The sequence below is a fragment of the Ictidomys tridecemlineatus genome, chromosome 5 (genome assembly GCF_052094955.1).
Source record: "Ictidomys tridecemlineatus isolate mIctTri1 chromosome 5, mIctTri1.hap1, whole genome shotgun sequence".
NCBI lineage: Eukaryota > Metazoa > Chordata > Mammalia > Rodentia > Sciuridae > Ictidomys > Ictidomys tridecemlineatus.
Window position 1 is genome coordinate 63,766,025 of NC_135481.1, and position 23,677 is coordinate 63,789,701.

At 37.4% G+C, this 23,677-nt stretch overlaps 1 protein-coding gene across 3 annotated transcripts in view; it reads left to right on the forward strand.

Moving 5' to 3' along the window:
* Nucleotides 1–6,195: 6,195 nt before the first annotated feature.
* The window catches only part of Exd2 (exonuclease 3'-5' domain containing 2), a 47,092-nt gene continuing 29,610 nt past the window's right edge, over nt 6,196–23,677 (forward strand). Inside the window, exons 1-2 of one of the 3 annotated variants that reach the window (XM_021724835.3) lie at nt 6,212–6,330; nt 16,813–16,916. The gene's annotated coding sequence lies outside the window, so the exon portion shown is untranslated. Of the gene's footprint in view, nt 6,331–16,812; nt 16,917–23,677 lie in introns of all 3 variants that reach the window. The other 2 variants (XM_005322828.5, XM_040274831.2) reach the window with 2 other exon arrangements.

The following is a 23,677-nucleotide window of genomic DNA, read 5'->3' on the forward strand; positions in this document are numbered from 1 at the left end:
ATTTGTAAGTAATGCTGTGAACATTTTTTGTGGAACTATGTTTCAACTCACTTCCGCAAATACCTGTGGTGTGATTGCTGGATGGTATGCTGAGAGTTTATTTACTTTTGTAAGAAACTGAAAAACTGTCTTCAGAAGTTGCTGTACCATTTTATGTTTCTATCAATGAATGAGAGTTCCAGTTGCTCCACATCCTCAGCAGCATTTGAGGTTATCAGTATTTTGGTACTTTTTTTTTTCCTTTAGCAGTACTGGGGGTTGAACCCAAGGCCTGATGCATGCTAGGCAAGCACTGTACTACTGAGCTGTATTCCAAGCCCAGTGCTTTGGATTTTAACCATACTAACAGGTGTACACAGGTATCTATTTTAGTTTTAGTTGGACACAATACCTTTATTTTATTTATTTTTATGTGGTTCTGAGGATCAAACCCAGGGCCTTGCATGTGCTAGGCAAACTCTCTACTGCTGAGCCACAACCCTAGCCCCATAAGTATCAATTTTTAAACTATTTGAAATGATACACATTAACATCTTTAAGGATACCACATTCCTGAAATCACAAGATGTCCAAATTCTAGAGCGCTGTTTCCTAAATTATTAAAATGAAATAGTCATAGTTTAAGATGTAAAAACCACATCTGTGAATTTTCATAAACCAGTTTTCATTTTAATTTTTCCTCAAAAAATTAGAATGTGTAAGAACCGTGTGTTAAGGTAACAAAGAAAATAATATTCTACTCGCCCTTGGGAAGCTCTAGGGAAAATATTTTTGCAAAACAAAACTTTAAGGGGGCCTAAATGAAATTTATCATTAAGTAAAAAAAAATTAATTGTACATAGACACAATAACTTTATTTATTTATTTAATGCTGAGGATTGAACCCAGTGTCTCACACGTGCTAGGCAAGTGCTCTACCACTGAGCCACAATCCCAACTCCCTAATTTTTATTTTAGTTTGTAATTCCCTAATGACAAGTGGTCAATAATGAATCTTCTATGTGTTTATTCGTATATAGTCTGTATATGTTCTTTGTTGAGCGGTCTGTTCAGACTTTTTGCCCATGCTTTAATTGCTTATTTTGTGTACTGGGAATTGAATCTGGGGTGTTCTACCACTGAACCACATTCCCAGCCCTGTTTTGTATTTTATTTAGAGACAGGGTCTCACTGAGTTGCTTAGTGCCTTACCTTTGCTGAGGCTGGCTTTGAATTTGCAATCCTCCTGCCTCAGTTTCCTGAGCCCCTGGGATTATAGGCTTGTGCCACTTCGCATAGCCAATATAACCTTTGTTATATTTTATTTTGAGAAGGGTTACACTACGCAAGTTCACTGTGTATTTTGGATACCAATCCTTTATCAAATATGTGTTTTGTAAATATTGTAAATATTGTCTTCCATTTTTGTAAATATTGTCTTTTCATTCTCTTGTCTTACTAATTTGTTGGCATAGTTGTCCATCATATTTTTAAATTTCTTAAATCACTGATGTATTTTATGTCTTCCTTTATATTGTTGTTTATTTGATGCTACTTCTCTTTTATCCAGACGAGTCTCACAGAATTTTGTTTTCTTTTTTAGTTTTTTTAAAAATCTAACTTTAGTTTTATTGTTCATTTCTAGTGCATCTTTTTCTATTTCATTAATTTATTTTTCAGGCTGTTGTCTTCTATTTGGACTTATTGTTTTGATTTTTTCTAATGTATTAAGCAGGTCACTTATCTGATTAATGTTTAATTATATAATTAATCTAATTGTTAATATTTCTATTTTCTAGTGTAAAGACATATAATGTTAATTTGCCTGTATCCTATACATTTTGATAGATGACATTTTTTATGTGGTTCCTGGGATCAAATCCAGGACCTCACACCTGCTAAGCAAGTGCTTTACTACTGAGCTACACATTGAATCTTAAATAATATATTTATTATCATAAAATCTAGTATCATAAGTTCCATTGGGATTTCTTCTTTGACCTTTTGGTTATGTAGAAGTTTTTAAAATTTCTAAATATGTGGAGTTTTAAAAAATAATCATATTATTGATTTCTAACTTAATTATAATATGGTCAAAGAAAGGATAGCATTTTTTTTCATTTTGCAATCTGTAGATAGTTGCTCAATGGATTAAATAAAAATTTTCTAAAGTCTTCCTTGTGTATTGGAAAAGTATTTTTTTTGTGTGTGTTTGTGTGATAGTTTTATACACATCCTTCAAAAATGTTAACTAATTGTATTGGAAACATTTCCACAATGACTGGTGATTCTCAAGATATTTTTTTTCTATTTAAGAGTGAGACAAGTTGGGTGTGGTGTGCCGAAGTCTGGCTTGGCACAAATCAGGAGCCACTTGTCAAAAGGAAACTAACTTTATTTTTAGAACTACAAACGCCAAACAAAACAGCTCCAGGGAAAAACCCTCAGAGCCCAACTGCCACCACCGACTTCCACAAGCCTCTCTCCCCAACACCAGCCTTTTCCTCCCACAATCCTCCTCCTCTTGAGGCCGATTGGCTGGGTTGCGTGGGCAGAGCCAAAGAAGTCACCCAATGAGCAGCTCCGTGGAGGAGCCAATCAGCTAGATGTTGCTGGGGCAGCTGTGAGCCAATCATCAGCTGGCAGTCTGAAGGGCAGGGAAACAGCCCAATGAACATCACCGCAGAGGAGCCAATCAGCTAGATGTTGCTGGGGCAGTCTGAAGCTTGCTGGCAGCTGGAAGTTTGCTGGGGCCCCTTTGGCTGTGGCTCTCAACATCTCCCCCTCTCTGTTTAAACAACAAGCATGTGGCTTATGGACCGTGCCTGCCTTAGGTTGTCCAATACATATGGTCCTTACCCGTCTTCGGATGAGCTGACCTCAGGGCGTCAGCCTCCTGTCTTAGGTTGGTACCATTGTAATTGGATCTTACCCGTCATTGACTACCGGTCCAGTACAGCCACACCTGTGGAGAGGTCTCAGCGGGGGGTGGGGGGGGTGGGGGGGTGGGGGGGTGGTGAGGTTCTTTGCCTCACCTCTGTTGACCCCCAAATTTTAGCTGAATGATCATGACAAGCAGAAGGGAGGAAGATATACCAAGTCAATTGACGGCTCCTTTTGGGAAAATTGTACCACCGATGATATCATCAGCAAAAATATCCCAACACTACACAAGTCGCTGCACCAACAGATAGTTCACAATGCATACAAGTGACACATAGTTCTGTAAGCAGTTCAGTGTAAGTTCTGTAAGCAGTTCAGTGATGGCTATTGCAGAAACTGTAGATTAGTTTTATCTTTGTGTTCACCGGCACAGGGATGAAGATAGGAATTCTGGCAATAATGACTAAAGAAAAAATTAGGTAACATTCCAGAAGACACTAAAAGAAAACAATTTTCTTAACAATTTATATTATCTTCATCGGCACTGGGATGAAGATAGAAATTCTGGCAATAATGGCTAAAGAAAAAATTAGGTAACATTCCAGAAGGCACTAAAAGAAAACAATTTTCTTAAAAGAAAACAATTTTCTTAACAATTTACATTATAGTGAAGAGAATTATTAAATATAATGAAAACGAAAGGTGAGAGTAAACAAACAGAACCTCCTTTTTTGTTTACATATTAAAACAATTCTTAACAGTTATTTACCCAATTTAAATTAAACCATTTAAATCACGTGAATAAAAAAAAAAAATATTTGGATCCATCTTTTCATGAGCGCTCATCATATATGATATATGGAAATACGTACATTGGACATACGTACATTCAAACATATAACACAAAACACAAGTGTGCACACATAATATAATACATACAACACATAACACAATAGTAAAGGCCTTATAACTTTTTACAGGTAAAATCTCTATTGCAATGTTTAAAAACTCTTGGCTCTCAACAGTGGTGCATGCCTTAATTTCAGAGGCTCATGAGGCTGAGGCAGGAGGATCTCTAGTGCAAAGCCAGTCTCAGCAATTGAGAGAGGCCCTAAGCAATTCAGCGAGATGTTATCTCCAATTGAAATATAAAAAGGGCTGGGGATGTGACTCAGTGGTTAAGTGCCCCTGAGTTCAATCTTGGGTTAAAAAAAAAAAAAAGAGTGAGGCTCTTAAAAGGCTTATTAAAAATGTTGTTTTCACACTTGGAGCTTGTTGACTGGGCCTTCAACATAAAAGTGATAGGTTATAAACCCAGTCAGCTTATTATCGGATCCACCCAAATGCCAATATTCTGACATTCTAATCTAATCTATTTCTGTTTTTTCTTTTTGCAGTACTGGGGATTGAACCCAGGGGTGTTCTACCACTGAGCTACATCCCTGGTCCTTTTTATTTTGTACTTTGAGATAAGAGTTCTCTAAGTTGCTGAGGCTGGCCTTGAATTTGTGATCCTTCTGTCTTGGCCTCCCCAAAAGCTGAGATTATGGGCAGGTGACACCATGCCCCTTTATTCCCATTTAAAAACCATTTGATTAAAGTATATATACCTTTAAAAAAAAGTTCCCATAAATGTGCAACCTGAACACACATGTCAATCAGCATTCAGATTAAGAAACAGCACATTAACAGTACTTTAGGAGCATCCTCATGTGCCCTTACATAGTTTTCACTTTGGGATATTACAAAAAGTGTGGGTATTGAGGATTTTTTTTTTTTGTACATGACCTCTTGAACTTATGGGTATAAAATTAGGAGTAAAATTCTTGGGACAAAAGCTATTCATATGTTCAGCTTTAGTTGACCTTTATTGCCAGTTTAAGTAATTGTATCAATTTGTATTCTCTTCAAGAGAATAAGTTCTTTGATTGCTCCACAATCCTAACAATACTTGGGATTTTCTTTTTCTTTTTTGCCTGGGAGGTAAAGAGTGATATTACATTATGGTTTTCATTTGTATTTCCTATTTATAGAGTGCTTTTATATTTTTAGGTGTTTCAAGAAGAAACAGACAAAATGGAGTGAGTTAATCTTCTATATTTGCTAGAAATTTATTCCTTATGGCTATTTATCTAATGGGACTTGGAACCTTTTTCTCTGTATTGGAAGAAATATAATATAGACAATGAGGACAACACAGTTCACAATTATATGTGAGGCAGCTAATATGTACTATACTGAGGATTGATTCCTAGCTCCAACGTTTACTTGCTGAGATACCTTGAGAAAGTTATTGAACTTTCCTCCATTTTATGTAAAATGGCACTAATAATAGTGCCACCTCATGGAGATGAGGATTAAATGACATAAGATAAATAAAATGCTTTGTGAAATTCCTAGCATACTGAGCAAGTACAAGTCAACAAATGGCAGCTATTATTATATTTTGTATTGGTTATTTATACACATCTCATTTTTCCTTCTGCTTTACATAGTTCATGACAAAAGAACAGCTTATAGCACATATTAGTTGGCTCACATATAATAACTGCTACCAAAGACTGAATCAACGGGGCTGGGCTTGTGGCTCAGTGATAGAGTGCTCGCCTAGCACTTGTGAGGCACTGGGTTCGATCCTCAGCACCACATAAAAATGAAATAAAGATATTGTGTCCACCACCTACAACTAAAAAATAAATATTAAAAAAATACCGAATGAATGATTTAATATATAAATAGGTATTATGGTTATTGTTATAAAAGATGGTATAAATTATTAATGGCTATCAGATAATATGCACTGCTAATGAGGAATACATTATTTAAGTACACTGTCGCTGGGGCTGGGGCTGGGGCTGGGGCTTGGGGCTGAGTGGCAGGGCGCCTGCCTCGCACATGTGAGGCACTGGGTTCGATCCTCAGCACCACATAAAAATAAATAAATAAACAAAATAAAGATATTGCATCATTCATCTATAACTAAAAAATATTTTAAAAATAAATACACTGTCTCTCCTATTCACTTTCATCATTTAAAAAGTCAAAAAAAATTAATGTGGTAGAAAAACACTACCCAGGATAATAAAGAATGAAATGAAAATTAGATGTTTTACATTGCATCCTGTGAGAGTTCTCGACTTCTCTCTCCAAAACCAAAATGAAAAAAACTAAAATACCTTCCCAGAAACAAAAACACCACTTTCTTGAAAAGACATTCCTCCTTTCCAACTTTTCACAGTCATTTTTGTTCAACAGTGTAGAAGCTGAAGATACAACAGCTTCCGTACAAGATGGCGTCGCCCAGTCCCCGACTCCGACTGGGGTTACGTCTTCCCGGTCCGCAGTTGGACCGGAAATGGTTGCGGTCCTAGTGGATCCGGGTGGGTGAGCGCAGGCGGTCGCGAAGGTTCCAGCTTTTCAGGGAGAGATGAGGTGCCGCAGGTGTTCAGGCCCAGTCTGAGGCCGCAGGTGAGTGAAGCTGAGGGACTAGCGAAGTCTTCACTGTTCCTGTGTATCAGGCGGAGGTTTTTTTTTAGCGTCGACAGGAAGGGTGGTGTGGTGATGTTGGGGACATCACTGTGTGCGTGGGTGAGTGATTTGCGGGGAGCACGCTGTCCCCAAGCGAGTTGGTCCTGCCCCTCTCCCCGCCCTCGGGCGCGGCCTCCAGGTCTCCCCAACCCCTGGGCGGGGGCGGATCAGCATCCAGGTTCTCCGGGAGACTCAGGTCTCGGCCCTGACGCCCTCCCCATCGGCTCCTTCGATCCCTTCTTCCCTTTTGGGGAGGATCTTACAAGCCCTCGGGGCTCCCTGATCCAATCAGCTGAAAAGGAGGCCGTGGGGCCGCCCTGCCAACTCCTCGGCTGTATCCTCGCCTCCGCAGCTACAGCCCCTCCTAGAGTCGTGGGGACCAACCCCGCACCCATCACCTGGGGGACAGAGCCGAACGAGAACCTTCATAGTTATTTATTATAAAACTGACACCCGCACGTTTAAGTACAAACAAACCCAAGCCCTTAAACAAGGCTCCTTAATAAACCCACTTTACACCAGGAGTTGCAACGGAAGGTCTTTGTTTTATTCTTTTTTGCTGTATGGTCGGTCGTTTTTGTGGTGCTGGGGATTGAACCCAGGGCCTCACAAATGCTAGGCAAGCGCCCTGCCGCTGAGCTACGTCCCCAGCTCCGAAAGGTTGTGTTCATTATCTGGATTAGAAAGAGGGGAGAAAAGCGGTTTAATAGTGGGGAGGAATGCTTAAATTTGGTCTCGTTTAAATTGTTCTAAAAAATGTATCTTTTAAGACATTCATTGTACTGTAAGCATTCAATCTTGTGCAAAAAAAATCATGGAAAATTGTTGTCTATAGGTTTTTCTGTCTTTCTGTCCATACTGGGGATTGAACCCAGGGCACTTCACCACTGAGCTACATCCCCAACCTTTTTTTATTTTTTATTTTGAGACAGGGTCTCGACAAGTTGTTCATGCTCTTTGAACTTGCGATCTTCAAGTCTCAGCCTCCTCAGTAGCTGTTTTTTTTTTTTTTTTTTTTCTGTAGCTATAGATGGACAGAATGCCTTTATTTTTATGTGGTGCTGCAGATCCAACCCATTGCCTCACGCTTGCTAGGCAAGCACTCTGCTACAGTCCCAGCCCCGGAAAAAAAAAATTTAAACAAGACAGGTCCTCTCTATATATTTTTTCTGTTTCTTTTTTTTTCTTTTCTTTTTTCTTAGTTGTCGATGGACACAGTGCCTTTATTTTATTTATTTATTTTAATGTGGTGCTGAGGATCGAACCCAGTGCCTCACAAGTGCTAGGCAAGCACTCTGCCACTGAGCTACAACCCCAGTCCTATTTTTTGTTATCTTTTTTTCTTTACTAGCCCTTTACCCAAAAGTAAGAACTGTTATCACTTTGCGTTGTATTTTTTTAAATTTCTTTTTCTTTATGTTTATTGACTAGTGTGTGTACAGGTAAGATATATATTTGTAAGATTTCGTGTTAAATCTTTTACAAATGTGTATTTTTTTTCACAAATATAGCATATTGTCCCTATTCTGCAACTTGATGTTTTGTGCCTAAGAATGGTTCTTGAGGGCTGGGGTTATGGCTCAGTGGTAGAGAGCTTTGCCTAGTATGTGTGAGGCACTGGGTTTAATTCTCAGCACCGCATATAAATAATAATTTTTTTTTAAAAAAGGACCATTGATAACTAAAAAAATTTTTTTAAAAAATGGGTCTTAAAATACTTCTTGTCACTATAGAGATCAATCTATTCATTAAAAAAAAACTTTCTTTAGTTGTTGATAGACCTTTATTTTACTTATTTATTTATATGCAGTTCTGAGAATTGAACCTAGTACCTCACAAACATTCCAGGCAAGTGTGCTACTGCTGAGCCCCAGCTCCAGCCCCTCAACCTATTCATTCTTTTTGCTAAGTTCCATAGTACTTTAACATTGCAGAGTGTGTGAAATTCCGTAGGTTGTTTCCAGTTTTTCACTGTTGGACCCATGGTGTGCAAAGAATATCAGTCCACATGTCTCTGTGTGCCCAGATGAGCATTTCTCAAGGATAGTTTCACTTAGATGGAATTGCTGGATAGGAAGGGGTGGATGTTTAATAATGCCAAACTACCTACCATAGTGTATAGTAATACCAATTTCACACAGGCTTTTTAAAATATTTGATGTCTTTTTTTTTTTGCCATCTGATGGATGCAAAATGATCTTTATTGCTATTGTAGTTTGTATTCCCCTAATTCCTGTTGAGTTTCAGAATCTTTTCACAGTCAGCCCTTTATAATTCCTCTCTTGAGAAATTTTTTTCTGGTGGATTGACTTTTTCTTGATGTACTGGATTTTAATCTTTTGTCATTTATATGTGTTTTAAATATTTACTCCCAACTTAATACTTTTAAAAGTTGTTCCTTGTCCCTTAACTTTAAGGCATCCTGTTCTAACAAAGCTTTGCATTTAATGTTTACGTGAACCAGTCTTTTCTGTGTGTGTTTGTGCTTTGTGGCTTGCCTTCCTTCCTTTCTTTCTTTCTTTCTTTCTTTCTTTCTTTCTTTTTCTTTCTTTCTTTCTTTTTTAAGTTAAGGATGTATATTTTTTTATTTTATTTTATATTATTTTATTTTAGGTGTAGATGTAGCCATATCCCCAGCCCTTTTTTTTTTTTTGTATTTTATTTAGATGTAGATGCACAACACAATGCCTTTATTTATTTTTTATCTGGTGCTGAGGATCCAATCCGGGTCCTGCCTGTGCTAGGCGAGCGCTCTATCACTGAACCACAATCCCAGCACCCCGCCCCCCCCCACACACACATCATTTCTTACCCCGGTGGTTCTCAGAAAGGGAGAGGGTTTGTTGCCTTATGGACCCATTAGTGATGTCTGGAGACATTTTTTGGTTGTTCAGCTGAAGGGTTGCTGTTATTATCACCTGATGAGTGGAAGTCAGGGATGCTGCTCTACATCCCACAATGCACAGGACAGTGCTTCCCAATGCAGAAAATTTTCAACTTAAAATGTCAGTTTTGCTGAGGTTAAAATATCCTACTCTATTGTAAGACAGAGCAGGGTTTTCTCCTATAACTATTATTTTTTCTCCAATAAATTGTCTTTATACAATTTATTGGAGAAAAAAGAGTTATAGGATATTTTTGAGGTTTTCTTTAATTTCTCTAGAATTGGTGTATGCATGTGTATATGCATGTGTATAATTATTATTTTCTAAATAGTGTCACTTTGTATATCATCCACTCTTAAGCTGTTAATCTGAAATGCCATATTTATTGTATACTGATATCTCACACAAACAAGATCTGTTTTTTGACTCTGTTCTGTGGACTAATTTTCTGTATTGCTGGACCCCAAAACCATCACATCCTATAGTGAACCGTATGTTATATTTTCAATCTAGTAAATACTCCCAAGTGATTATTTTACTGGAAATCACATAATTTGTCAGCTTCCATGCTCTCTCTGGGGTTTAAACCCAGAGGCACTTTACCACTAAATACATCTCCAGTCCTTTTTTAAAAAATTTTTTTGAGGGCTGGGGATGTGGCTCAAGCGGTAATACGCTTGCCTGGCATGCACGGGGCGTTGGGTTCAATCCTCAGCACCACATAAAAATAAAATAAAGATGTTGTGTCCACCGAAAACTTAAATAAATAAATATTTTTTAAAAATTCTCAAAAAAAATATAATTTTTTTTTTTTTTTGAGACAAGAGTCTTGCTAAGTTGCTGAAGGTTTCATTAAGTACTGGGACTGACCTTGAGCTTGTGATTCTCCTGCCTTAACTGAGTTACTGGCATACTCCAATATTTTAAAAAACAGGTTTTCAGCTATTGGTTTTCTTTACAGATTAATTTTAGAATCAACTTGTCAAAATATTTTTTGTGGTTTTTTTTAATATCACATTTTTTTTATTGGTTGTTCAAAACCTTACAAAGCTCTTGACATATCATATTTCAAACATTAGTTTCAAGTGAGTTATGAACTCCCATTTTTACCCCAAATACAGATTGCAGAATCACATCGGTTACACTTTCACATTTTTACGTAATGCCATACTAGTAACTGTTGTATTCTGCTACCTTTCCTATCCTCCGCTATCCCCCTTCCCCCCCTTTTTTGTGGTTTTATTCAGAGGCAATTCATATGTTATATAATTCATTCTCAAACTGTATAATTCTTTGAATTTTAGTATATTCACAGAGTTGTGACACCATCAGTACAATCTAAATGTAGAACATTTTTATTACCCCCAAAGAAGCCTATACCCATTTGTAGTCACTCCCATTCCCAGCTTCCCCGATGCCCTAGCTCTAGCCAAATTCTCATTGTTCTGTCTGTATAGATCTGAATATTTGTATAAAGGGAATAAGACAAGGGGTGTAAAAAAAAGATGATGTGGTCTTTTGTGACTAGCTTCTTCCATTTAATATTTTCAAGATTCAGTCTGTCTTATTGCTGAATAAAATTCCATCTGATGGTGTATTTGTCTCCTAGGGCTGTAGTAACAAAGCAACACAAACTGAGTGACTGACAATGTAAATGTATTCTTTCACGGTTTGGGAAGCTAGAGAGTTATTATGAAGGTATCCGTGGGACTGCACCACTCCCAGGCTCTGGGGGAGCATCCTTCCTTGCCTCTTCCTAGCTCCTGTGGTTGTTGGCAGTCCTTGGCCTTCCTTGGTTTGTGGTTGCGTAACTCCAGTCTCTGCCTCTGTCATCACAAATCTTCTTTCCTGCATGTCTGTCTTCACATTTGACTCCGGGTCTCTTCTCTTCCTATAGGACAGCAGTCATGTTGGATTAAGAATCCACTCTACTCTAGTATGACCTCATCCTAATTTAATTACATCTAGAAAGACCCTGATTCCAAATAAGGTCACATTCACAGGTGTCTTTTTGGATGACACAGTCAAGCCATAACGTAGATGCGCTGCATTTTATGTATCCTTTCATCAGCTAATGGACATTTGTGTTTCCACGTTTGGGCTATTGTAAATAATGTTGTTATGAACTTTATAGTGTGGCATGTTTTAATTTCCCTTGGATATATATATCTGGGAGTGAAATTGCTGGGTCATATGGTAACTTTTCCCCTCATATTTTTTATTGATGCATTATAATTATACGTAATAATGGGATTTGTTGTTACATATTCATATGTGCATACAGTATAACAATATCATTTGGTTAATATCCCCAGTATTTCCCCTTTTCTTTTCCTCACTCTACAGGTCTTCCTTCTTATTTTCATGAGATTCCCTACTTCCTATCTTTCCACTCTATCTTCCACATATGAGAGAAAACATAAGACCCCAGACTTTCTGAGTTTGGCTTATTTTGCTTAACATGATGCTCTCAAGTTCTACCTGTTTCTTGCAAATGACATAATTTCATTCTTTTTTGTCTGGGAGGGGCACTCAACCACTGAGCCATATCCCCAGCCCTTTTTTTGTATTTTATTTAGAGACAGGGTCTCACTGAGTTGCTTAGCACCTTGCTAAGTTTCTGAAGCTGGCTTTGAACTCTCAATTCTCTTGCCTCAGCCCCCCAGGCTCCAGGGATTACAGGTGTGGGCCACTGTAACCAGTTCATTTCTCTTTATGGCTGAATAAAACTCCATTGGGTAGTTGGGTATGGTGGTCAGTTAAGAGGCTGAGGCAAGAGGATTGCAAGTTCGAGAACAAACGTGGCAACTTAGCAAGACCCTTGGCAACTTAGCAAGATCCTGTCTCAAAATAAAGAGGACTGGGGATATAGCTTAGTGGTAAAACATCCCTGGGTTCAATCTCAATACCAAAACAAACAAAACAAACTCCCTTGAATATATATATCCTATGATCATGTAGACTGATTCAAAAATTTGACTATTGTCAAACATGGGTATGCATATAATTCTATAGTATATAGTCTTTAATTTTTTGGTGGGGGCGGGTACCAGGGATGAGCTCGGGAACACTTAACCACTGAGCCACCAGGCCCCAGCCCTATTTTGTATTTTATTTAGGGGCAGGGTCTCACTGAGTTGCTTAGCACCTCACTTTTGCTGGGGCTGGCTTTTTTAAAAAAATATTTATTTTTAAGTTTTAGGTGGACACGATATCTTTATTTTACATTTGTGTGGTGCTAAGGATCGAACCCAGTGCCTTGTGCATGCTAGGTGAGCACTCTACCACTGAGCCACACCCCAGTCCCTTAGGCTGCCTTTGAACTCATGATCCTCCTACTTCAGCCTCCCAAGCCACTGGAATTATAGGCGTACACCACTGTGCCCCACTACTATCTTTAATTCTTTAGGATAAAAAATGAAGAGTGGTATGAGTCATGTGGTGGTTCTGTTCCTAGTCTTTTGAGGAACCTTTGTACTGATTTCCATAGTGGTTATAGCAGTTTACAATCGATCGCACCAACAGTATAAGTGTTTCTTTTCTCCACATACTCTAAAGCATTTATTATTATTTGTATTTCTGATGGCTGCCATTCTAACTGGAGCAAGATGAAACCTCCCTTCCCCTCCCTCCCCTTTGCCCTATCTAGAGTTCATTTAGTCCTCCCATGCTCTGCTCCCCCCGCCCCCCACCAACCACATTGTGAATCAGCATCCTTAAATCAGAGAAAACATTTGGCATTTGGTTTTTGGGGATTGGCTAACTTCACTTAGCATTATCTTCTCCAACTCCATCCATTTACATGCAAATGCCATGATTTTATTCTCTTTTAATGCTGAATAATATTCCATTGCGCATATTTACCACATTTTTTTTTTATCCATTCATCTACTGAAGGGCATCCAGAGTTTAGCTCTTGTGAATTGTGCTGCTATAAACATTGATGTGGTTGTGTCCCTGTAGTATGCTGATTTTAAGTCCTTGAGGAGAGGGATAGCTGGGTCAAATGGTGGTTCCATTCCCAGTTTTCCAAGGATTCTCCATACTGCTTTCCATATTGGCTGCACCAATTTGCAGTCCCATCAGCAATATATGAGTATGCCTTTTTCCCCACATCCTCACCAACACTTATTGTTTGTATTCTTAATAGCTGCCATTCTGACTGGAGTGAGATAAAATCTTAAGAGTAGTTTTTGATTTGCATTTCTATAATTGCTAGAGATGTTGAACATTTTTTTCATATATTTGTATATCTTCTGAGAAGTGTCTGTTCAGTACCTTGGCCCATTTATTGTTTTTTTTTTTTTTTTGGTGTTAAGTTTTTTGAGTTCTTTATATATCCTAGAGATTAGTGTTATATCTGATGTGTGTGTGGTAAAAATTTGTTCCCAAATTGTAGGCTCTCAGTTCACCTCACTGATTGTTTCTTTTGCTGAGAAGAAGCTTTTTAGTTTGAATTCCTATTTATTGATTCTTGATTTTAATTCTTGCACTATAGGAGTCTTATTAAGGAAGTTGGGGGCTAATCTGACATGATTGAGATTTGGGCCTACTTTTTCTTCTAATAGGCGCAGCATCTCTGGTTTAATTCCTAGGTCCTTTATCCACTTTGAGTTTTGTGCATGGTGAGAGAGAGGGGTTTAATTTCATTTTGTTGCATATGGATTTCCAGTTTTCCCAGCACCATTTGTTGAAGAGGCTATCTTTTCTCCAAAGTACATTTTTGGTGCCTTTCTCTAATATAAGATAACTGTAATTATGTGGGTTAGTCTCTGTGTCCTCTATTCTGTATTGTTGGTTTGTTTTGGTGCCAATACCGTGCTGTTTTTGTTATATTGCTCTGTAGTATAGTTTAAGGTCTGGTATAGTGATGCCACCTGCTTTACTCTTCTTGCTAAGGATTACTTTAGGTATTCTGGGTCTCTTAATTTTCCAGATGAATTTCATGACTGCTTTTTCTATTTCTATGAGGAATGTCATTGGAATTTTGATTGGAATTTCCTTAAATCTGTATAGGGCTTTTGGTAGTATCTCAATATAGTTTTGATTTGCATTTTCCTAATTGATAAAGATGTTGAACATTTTTTCATATATTTGTTGGCCATTTGTATTTCTTCTTTTGAGAAGTCTGTTTAGTTCATTTCTCCATTTATTGAGTGGGTAATTTTTTTTTTTTGGTGGTAAGTTTTGTGAGTTCTCTATATATTCTGGATATTAATCCTCTGTCAGAAGAGTAGCTAGCAAAATTTTTTTCCCATTCTGTAGATTCTCTCCTTATATTCTTAATTCGTTTCCTTTGCTATGAAGAAGTTTTATAAATTTGATAGTATCTACTTATTAGTACCTTTTTAAAAAGTATTTATTTATTTATTTACTTTTAGGTGGTCACAATATCTTCATTTTATTTTTATATGGTGCTGAGGATCGAACCTAGTGCCTCATGCATGCTAGGTGAATGCTCTACCTCTGAGCCACAACCACAGCTCATCTACTTATTAATTCTTGATATTATTTCCTAAGCTTTAGGGTCTTATTGAGGAAATTGTTGCCTGTACCTCTATCCTGGAGTGTTGATCCTACATTTTCTTCCAGGGGTTAGTTTCTGGCCTAATTCCTAGGTCTTTGATCCATTTTTGAGTTGACTTTGTGCAGGCTGAGACATAAGGATCCAGTCTCGTTCTTCTACATATGGATAACCATTTTCCCAGCACATCTACAAAGACTGTCTCTTCTCTAGCACATATTTCTGTCACCTTTGTCAAGGACCAGATGACTGTATCTGTGTGGATGTGTCTGTTTTTAATGCCAGTACCATGCAGTTTTTGTTATTGTAGCTCTGTAGTATAATTTGAAGTTGGATATTATGATGCCTCCGCATTGCTTTTTTTTTTTTTTATTTATTTATATGTGGTGCTGAGAATTGAACCCAAGACCTCACAAGTTCGAGGCAAGTGCTCTACCACTGAGCCACAACCCCAGCCCCCCCTCCGCATTGCTTTTTTGCTTAGAATTGCTTTGACTATTCCATGTCTTTTATGTTTTCAAATGAATTTTAGGACTGTTTTTTCCTAGTTCTGTGAAGAACATCATTGATATTTCGATTGGGATTATACTGAATCTGTATATTGCTTTCGGTAATATGGCCATTTTAGCAATGTTAATTCTGACTCCCCACAAACATGAGAGGTGTTTCTGACTTCTTCTGTCCTCTTCAATTTCTTTCTTCAGTGTTCTATAATTTTTATTGTAGTCTTTCAACTCCTTGGTTAGATTTATCCTATGTTTTTTTTTTTCTGTCTTCTCCTCCTCCTTCTTCTTTGAGGCTATTGTTAATGGAATTGTTTTCATGATTTCTTTCTTAGTGAATTCCTTGTTGGTGTGTAGGAAAACTATTGGGTTTTGTGTGTTGATTTTATATCCTGTCATATGATAAGTTTTTCTTAAGTGAGGGACTGGTGGTCTGTTTTCCAGATTAGCTGTACCATTTGACGTTTTCACTGACAATGTTTGAGAGTTCTGATTTTTTTCTTATTATTTTCAGTACTTATTACCTATTTTTTGAGAGTCATCCTGGTAGTGTGAAATGATATTTCATTGTGGTTTTGATTTGTATTTTTCTAATAGCTAATGACATGGGACTTTGTTCCATGTACTTATTGGCCATTTCTCTGTCTCCTTTCAAATGTTTATTTGTATCTTTAATCTGATTTTAAATTTGGCTATTTGCCTTTTTATTTTTGAGTTGTAAGAGTTCTTTTTTTAATATTCTAGATATATACTTTTATCAGATAAATGATTTGCAAGTTTTTCTTCCATTGCTTGGGTTGTCTTTATGGTCAATTCAGTTTTTTTAAAAAAAATTTTAATTGTAGATGGACACAATATCTTTATTTTATTTATTTATATTTATGTGGTGCTAAGGATCGAACCCAGGGCCTCACATGAGGAAGGCGCTCTACCACTGAGCTACAACCCCAGCCCTCAATTTTTTAAAAAAAGGTTTCAAAAATTAAGTTTGCACCTAGCTTATATGTTATTTTGAGTATACCTATATAACAATATGGCTTGGATGTTTCATGTTTTCCGAAGATCCATGTGTTAAAAGCTTAGTTCTAGGGTGGTGCTTTTGGAAAATGGTTGACCCTTTTGGAGACAGGGCCTAATGGGAGTCCTTAGACCATTGGGCCAATGTCTTTAGACCATTGTAGTATATGCCTGAGTATATGTACATGTAAAGTGCCTGTACATGTTGAGTTCCTCCAGCATTGTATATATGTGTGTGTGGTTATTGCTTATATATTTGCTGTTATGAATGAAATTTTTTTTTCACTTTTTTATACTGGGTTCAGTAAACTTTTGCTTTCATATCCATCAAAATTTCTAAGTTATTTTTGAAGTTTTAAAAGTTGGTTGATGGCTTATTATTTTTCCAGATAATTCTGAATGCTGATGTAACCATTTTGTTTAGGAGCTGTTGTTCTTATTCATTCTGATTTCTTCTGCCCTGATTCATATGGTCTTCTTCTCTTGGCTCTAGGATTGTCTTTTCATTGTTCTCCATGCTCCGGTTTTTGCCTCTCTATCTAGCACCCACACTGCCACCATGTGTTGACATATTAGCTTGATCCAGCCACTGTCTTCGTAAGTCTTTTATTTTTATTGGCTTTCCATTACCTAAAAAGCTTCATCCTGTAGGGTTATGTAAGATCCCGTATACTGGCCATGGTGGTGCATGCCTGAAATCCCAGTGTCTTGGGGAGACTGAGACTGAGGATCACAACTTCAAGGCTGGCCTTGGCAACTAAGTGAGACCCTGTCTTAAAATAAAAAATAAGGGCTGGGAGTGACGCTCACTGGTAAGGAACTCCTGAGATTCAATTCCCAATGCTTGGGAGAAAAAAATCAACATAGAAATTATCAATAGGATATTTTTACATTTATTGTAGTATTTAAAATTTAATGAGTATTTTATGCTTAGTCTACAACTTAAATTTTCTACACTTTTACCTATAACCATGATGCTTCTGGCTTTGATTTTTCTTGCACATTTTGTTCCCTGCCTGGAGGGACATCTCTTATTTGTGCACCTAGAGGACTCTTACCCATTTAAAAAAATATATTTTTAGTTGTAGATGGACACAATATTTTTATTTTGTTTTTATATGGTGCTGAGGATTGAACCTAGTGCCTCACAAGTGTGAGGCAAGTGCTCCCCCACTGAGCTACAATCCCAGCCCCTCTTGCCCACTTTTTAACACTAATCTCAGGTATCATCTCTCTAGTAAGTGTCCCTTAAAAACAACTGCCCTTCTTTGTTGTTCTTGCCTGTGCTTTATATGCTTCAGTTGTTAGTGTTATCTCACCAACTGCAACTTGTTCAGTACATGTATTTCTCTTTTGTGAAATCCTAAATATTTTGAAGACAGACTGTGCCTTTTAACCCTCTTTATCCTCTCTAGTACCAAGTTTGCCTTATTAAGGTGCTGTATACATGTTTACTGAATGAGTCCTTTGGATAGAAAAGACAAAACAAAAACTAACAAAACCTCTCTATATAGAAATGAACAGCATTAAAACATGTTAGAAGATGGTATTTTCTTTGAAAACAAAGTTTCACATTTGTGTATAAGATCATCTTTTGAGAGGGAAGGCATAGTGAAGCTGCAAACTGGTGTCAGCAGATGAAATGTTTGGCTGAAACAACATTTGTAAAGAAGAAACAAAGTATTGAATTTAAGTGCAAAGTAGAAACTAGAAATACATAAAATGTGGATTGATTCTGTATTACTCAATTTTAATTTCCCATAAACTTTATAGGTGACCTAACAATATGTTGCTGTTACTAAAAAATGTGTTATTTCATATCTTATTAATAAAATATAGGGCCCAGATAATGGGAAGTAGTAGTATCATTGTTATCTGCCTTATTTAGACCATTTCTCAAGTGTTGAGTACAGACTCGGGTGCCACATTGGAGGAGGTATGTTGACAAACCCAGAGGCTCTTGCCTTCAAGTTTATAAGTTAGGAAGAACTTAAAGGCAGCCTTAAGAACTGTCTTCACTATTTGATAGGCTCTTAGGAGGGAGCAAACTCTTGTCATTTCAGAGACCAGCTGAGTATCAAAGAGTAATTTCTGTGTAGGTGGCTTTTACAGATGCAATGACTTTTTTTTTTAACTTTCCTTTTTCATACCTTTATTTTATTTACTTATACGTGGTGCTGAGGATTGCAGTGACTTTTTAACGAAAACTGCCTCTTCAGATGGTGAACTCTTATTGAAAGTATTCAGCAGAGATAGGTCATGGTCTTGCCCTTCCAAATAACTATGGAAAGAAATTTTTAATTGGATGGAAACTGTACTTGACTCCTAAGTTTTAGTCAAAGATTCTTTCTTTTCCTTTAATAGGAGTTCTGTGGTTTCTAGAACTGCAGTAATATTAGTAGCTAACATTTATTGAACTCTAATGAACTAGCCAATATGCTTAGTAAATTATAGTGATAATCTTAAGCCTCACAATAATCCTACATAATAGATGCTATCTTTCCTACTTCACAAATGAGGAAACTGAGATATAGAAAAAATTCAGTAAATTGCACAAGTTCATATAGTTAGCAAATGGCAGAGGTTGGATTTGAACCCAGGCTCTTTGACTCTGGGACCCATGTTGTTATCATCTTTCTGAATAATGTTGACATAGTCACTTAATTAAAATGTGATTTATCCCAGAAATATAGTTACATATTAAGTGGGTATATTTACATTGCCTATGTTCAAAGAACACTTAACAAAAAACTTTGTTTTTCTAAGTATGAATATATACCACTATAAAATTCTAGATACATATAGAATTTGAAAAAAAATTGTTCATAATCCTACAACTCTTATGTAACTGTTGTTAAATAGTTTGATGTTTGCTTATATATAAAATATAAATAATATAAAATTATGTAAAATAATTAATTATAAAACAAAAAATATTTAAAATAAGGACTGTAGATTGCTTCAGGAGCTGGGGAGGCACTGAAAGGCGTGGAACCCCCAGCAAGGTTCCAGTTTTCTCACTCCTGGCCCAGTATGGAATCATAATGCCTATTCAGAGCAATAAGGCTCAGTAATGGAAATTAACTCTTTTTTCTCTTGAATAAACAATCTTACATACACTGCTGGTGGGGCTGCAAATTGGTGCAGCCAATATGGAAAGCAGTATGGAAATTTCTTGGAAAATTGGGAATGGAACCACCATTTGACACAGCTATCCCTCTCCTTGGCGGTCTATACCCAAAGGACTTAAAATCAGCATACTACAGGGACACAACCACATCAATGTTTATAGCAGCAAAATTCACAATAACTGAACTGTGGAGCCAACCTAGATGCCCTTCAATATATGAATGGATAAAAAAATGTAGCATATATATACAATAGAATATTACTCAGCAATAAAAGAGAATAAAACCGTGGCATTTGCAGGTAAATGGATAGAGTTAGATAAGATAATGTTAAGTGAAGTTAGCCAATCCCCAAAACCCAAATGCTGAATGTTTTCTTTGATATAAGGAGGCTGATTCATAGTGGGATAGAGAGAGGGAGCATGGGCAGAGGGGTTGGAGGGGAAGGGAGGGGGCATGAGGTTAGAAATGATGGTGGAATGTGATGATGATTATTATCCAAAGAACATGTACAAAGACACAAATTGGTGTGATATACTTTGTATACAACCAGAGATATGAAAAATTGTGCTCTATATGTGTAATAAGAATTGTAATGTATTCTGCTATCATAAATAAATTTTAAAAAATAATAAAAAATCTTATAATCCAATGATTGAATTAGACATTTATCATTAACATATTAATATAATACCTCAAATTGAGTTTTATTTACTTAATGAAGATTTATTGAGTATTATCACTTCTGTTCCCAGCACTTACACGTGTGAGGCACTGGGTTTGATCCTCAGCACCACATACAAATAAATAAAATAAAGGTATTGTGTCCACCTACTGCTGAAAAAATATTTTTTAAAAAATTGCCAGTTGTTTCTGCTGTCATGGAGTGTGCACTCTGGTGAGAAAGACCACAATCAGTCCAGCAGAGGAAAAAATCAAAAATAATCTTGAGAACTATAACTCCAAACCCCTATAAGCTATAGAACTTTACCACTATTCCAGGACGTTCCCTCATGCCTGAAATGTTCTTCCTGAGATTTTGGATGATGGGCTTCCTTTTGTCCTTCAGTGCTCAGGTCTCTGCCCTGTACTCCTCTCTCCTCCAGGAGCATCTACTGCTAAACCCATAGGGTAGGTTTAGCTGTTCTAGAACTTTATATAAGCAGAGCCTTATCTATCTATCTATCTATCTATCTATCTATCTATCTATCTATCTATCTATCTATCTATCTATCTAGTATGTGAGCTTATGTATCGTGTATCTGGTTCCTTTCACACAGCCTGAAGGTATTTGAGATTCATCCATGTCGCATTTGTCAGTTCACACCTTTTCGTTGTTGAGTAGTATTTCCATATAGAGATGTACCACCTGGACTTTTTCTAGTTTCTGGCTATGATGAATGAAGATGCTGTGAACATTGTGATACAAGTCTGTTTGTGGATAGATTTAATTTATCCATCTTGAGACTCAGAAAACTGTTCTAAATCTGACCCCCTTCATATATTTCAAGTCTTTCTTACTTAGATACTGGAATTTCTGTCCATTCTCCATTCCTCTACTCCATTGTGGTTCTCCCTCTTTATTTCTTCACACTGCATTCTGGGTAACATCCTAAGACTTATCTTCAGTTCATGACTCTCTGTGTGTCTAATCTGGTATGTAACTTGTTCATTGAGTATTACATTTAAAAATTTAAAAAATATTTCCATACCTAGAATTTTGCTTTTAAATTTTTTCTCTTATTCATGTTTTAGCTATTATTTTCCTTATTACCTGTGAATATTCTTGCTCTAAAGTCCCTTTCAGATCCCAGATATGGAAACTTTTGTTTGATGGCTCTATGAACTCATTTTATTAGCTTTAGAGGTTTTTGTTGTTATTTGGGGGTACCAGGGATTGAACCCAGGAGCACTCAACCACCGAGCCACATCCCTAGCTCTCTTTTGTATTTTATTTAGAGTCAGGGTCTCACTGAATTGCCTGGTGCCTGGGTAAATTCCTAGGGCTGGCTTTGATCCTCCTGCTTCAGCTTTCCAAACCATTGGGATTATAGGCATGCCCCTCTGCTCCCAGCTTGTTGGTTTTGATTCATTTGTAAGCCCTTTTCCAGGGACTGGTCTTGGAATAGGTCTTCCATGGAAATCTTGCTAGAAACATATATAAGGTAGACCATACTCCTGTAATCGACTTTGTCTAGTTAACAGCAGAGTTCACCAATTGTGAATCAGTCTTAATTCATTTTCTTGGCTTTGAGTTTCCTTTTGTTAGGGGAGTGTAAACTTGAGCCCTGTCTCTGCACAGCATGGCTCCAGGCTCTTCTCTTGTGGTGCTCTGTTTATAGTCTAAGCCTGTGGGGCAGGTGGCTTGCCTACCCCATAGTGGACAAACTTTTTCAGGTCCCTGTTCTTGGACAGAGCAGCACTCTTCTGGCTCCCAATGTGTCCTAGGCCTGTGACCTCGACTTCTGCCCCCAGTGCTAGGGCTGGTCTGAGTTCTGGTCTCTACCTGGTTTCCACTTCCATTTCTGATATCTGATGATTTCTTTTTTTCTCTCTCTCTCAGCTCAATTGCATATTAATTTTTTATCTTTTCAGTTGTTTTTCCCCAGCATTTGTGTTATTTAGAGTGGGAAAGGAAAGTCTTTTTATATCTACTCAAAATTCTTTTTAAACAGATGTCTCTTTATACAAGTTATTTAATCTCATTAAGCCTGTTTCCTATTCAATAAAAGCACTAGAAAAAGTATATTCGAAGTACTTAGCACAGTTTCTAAACCAAAGTAAATGTTTTTAAAAACAGCATAGCCAGTATGTTACCATTTTTTATTCTTATTGTCATAATTTTTGTGATGCCATTTTTCCATTCCAGTAGCTGAATATCTCTATAGACATAGGTATAATCTATTGTAAATATAAAATTATTTTAGTAACGTTTGTGAAACTTTAAAAAAGTGATAAAAACAGGACACATTGGGAAACCCTGAGTCATAGAAAAGGTATGGCAGTTAGGCAGGGTGCTGTAGATTTGCTCTGTCTTTGCTCAGTTGAGGTTTGGGGCCAGAGCCCACGCATGATTGCTCAGCAACATGCTAGACTGACACAATATTTATAGAAGCTGTAAGTTTATTGCTAATATTTAAAAGTGGTAACATTCCTTGTAAAATTCAGATCCCTGAGTGATCTTGATTAGCACAGTATCTGACTACACTGGGCCTTCTTCCCACGAGGAATCCATCAGCGCGTGCTGAGTGGTTATTGCCCTGTGTTCTTTCTGCCACTGAGGCCAAGGGCCACTGACCAGTTATTATCACACTTTTACTGATTTTTTTTTTTCATACCAGGGCTTGAACCCAGGGGCTTTTAACCACTGAGCCACATCCCAGCCCTTTTGTATTTTTTATTTTGAGGCAGAGTCTTGCTGAGTTGCTCAGGGCCTCGCTAAATTACTGAGGCAGGCCTTGAATTTAGATCCTCCTGCCTTAGCCTCCCATATGTGCCACCATGCCCAACTTGTTGTTTTTAATAGTATAGAAATAACACTGTGTACTCATTTGTTTATCAAAAATGAGGAAAACAAAAGATACATGGTAAAAGCCACATGTGCTAAGATAAAAGGGACTATTTTGTGGTATGCTTCTTTTATCTTCATTAACCTTCCTGGTCTTGTGGCATTTGTTTGAAACTTCCTTCTGGGAATCTTGGATATTTGTTTTAGTCAGGTTTTATGCCAGAAGACCTGAAAAGAACAATTTTAGAGGAGGAAAAGTTTATTTGGGTCTAGTAGTTTCAGAGGTCTCAGTCCATAGCCAGCCAGCTCTGTTGCTCTGGGCCTGAGGTAAGGCAGCACATCATGGTGGAAAGGCTGGGAGGAGGAAAGCAGCTCAAGACAGGACAACCCAGAAGCTGGGAGAGACAACTTCTCTCTCACCAAAGACAAAATACATACCCCGAAGGCATGCCCCAAAGACTCACCTCCTCCAGCCACACCCTACCTGCCTAGTCCCCATCCAGTTAATCCCTGGGGGTATTAGTGCACTGATCTGGGTAAGGCTCCCACAGTCTAATCATTTCACTTCTAAACTGTTGCACTGTCTCCATGTGAGCTATTGGGGAACTCCTAATATCTAAATCATCACAATATCTAAGTGTCACCTTTTTCTTTTTTCATCCCTTGTTGTTCTTCCCCTTTCGTGCTGCCTCTGCCTTACCTTGTAGAAACTGAGGCAATTT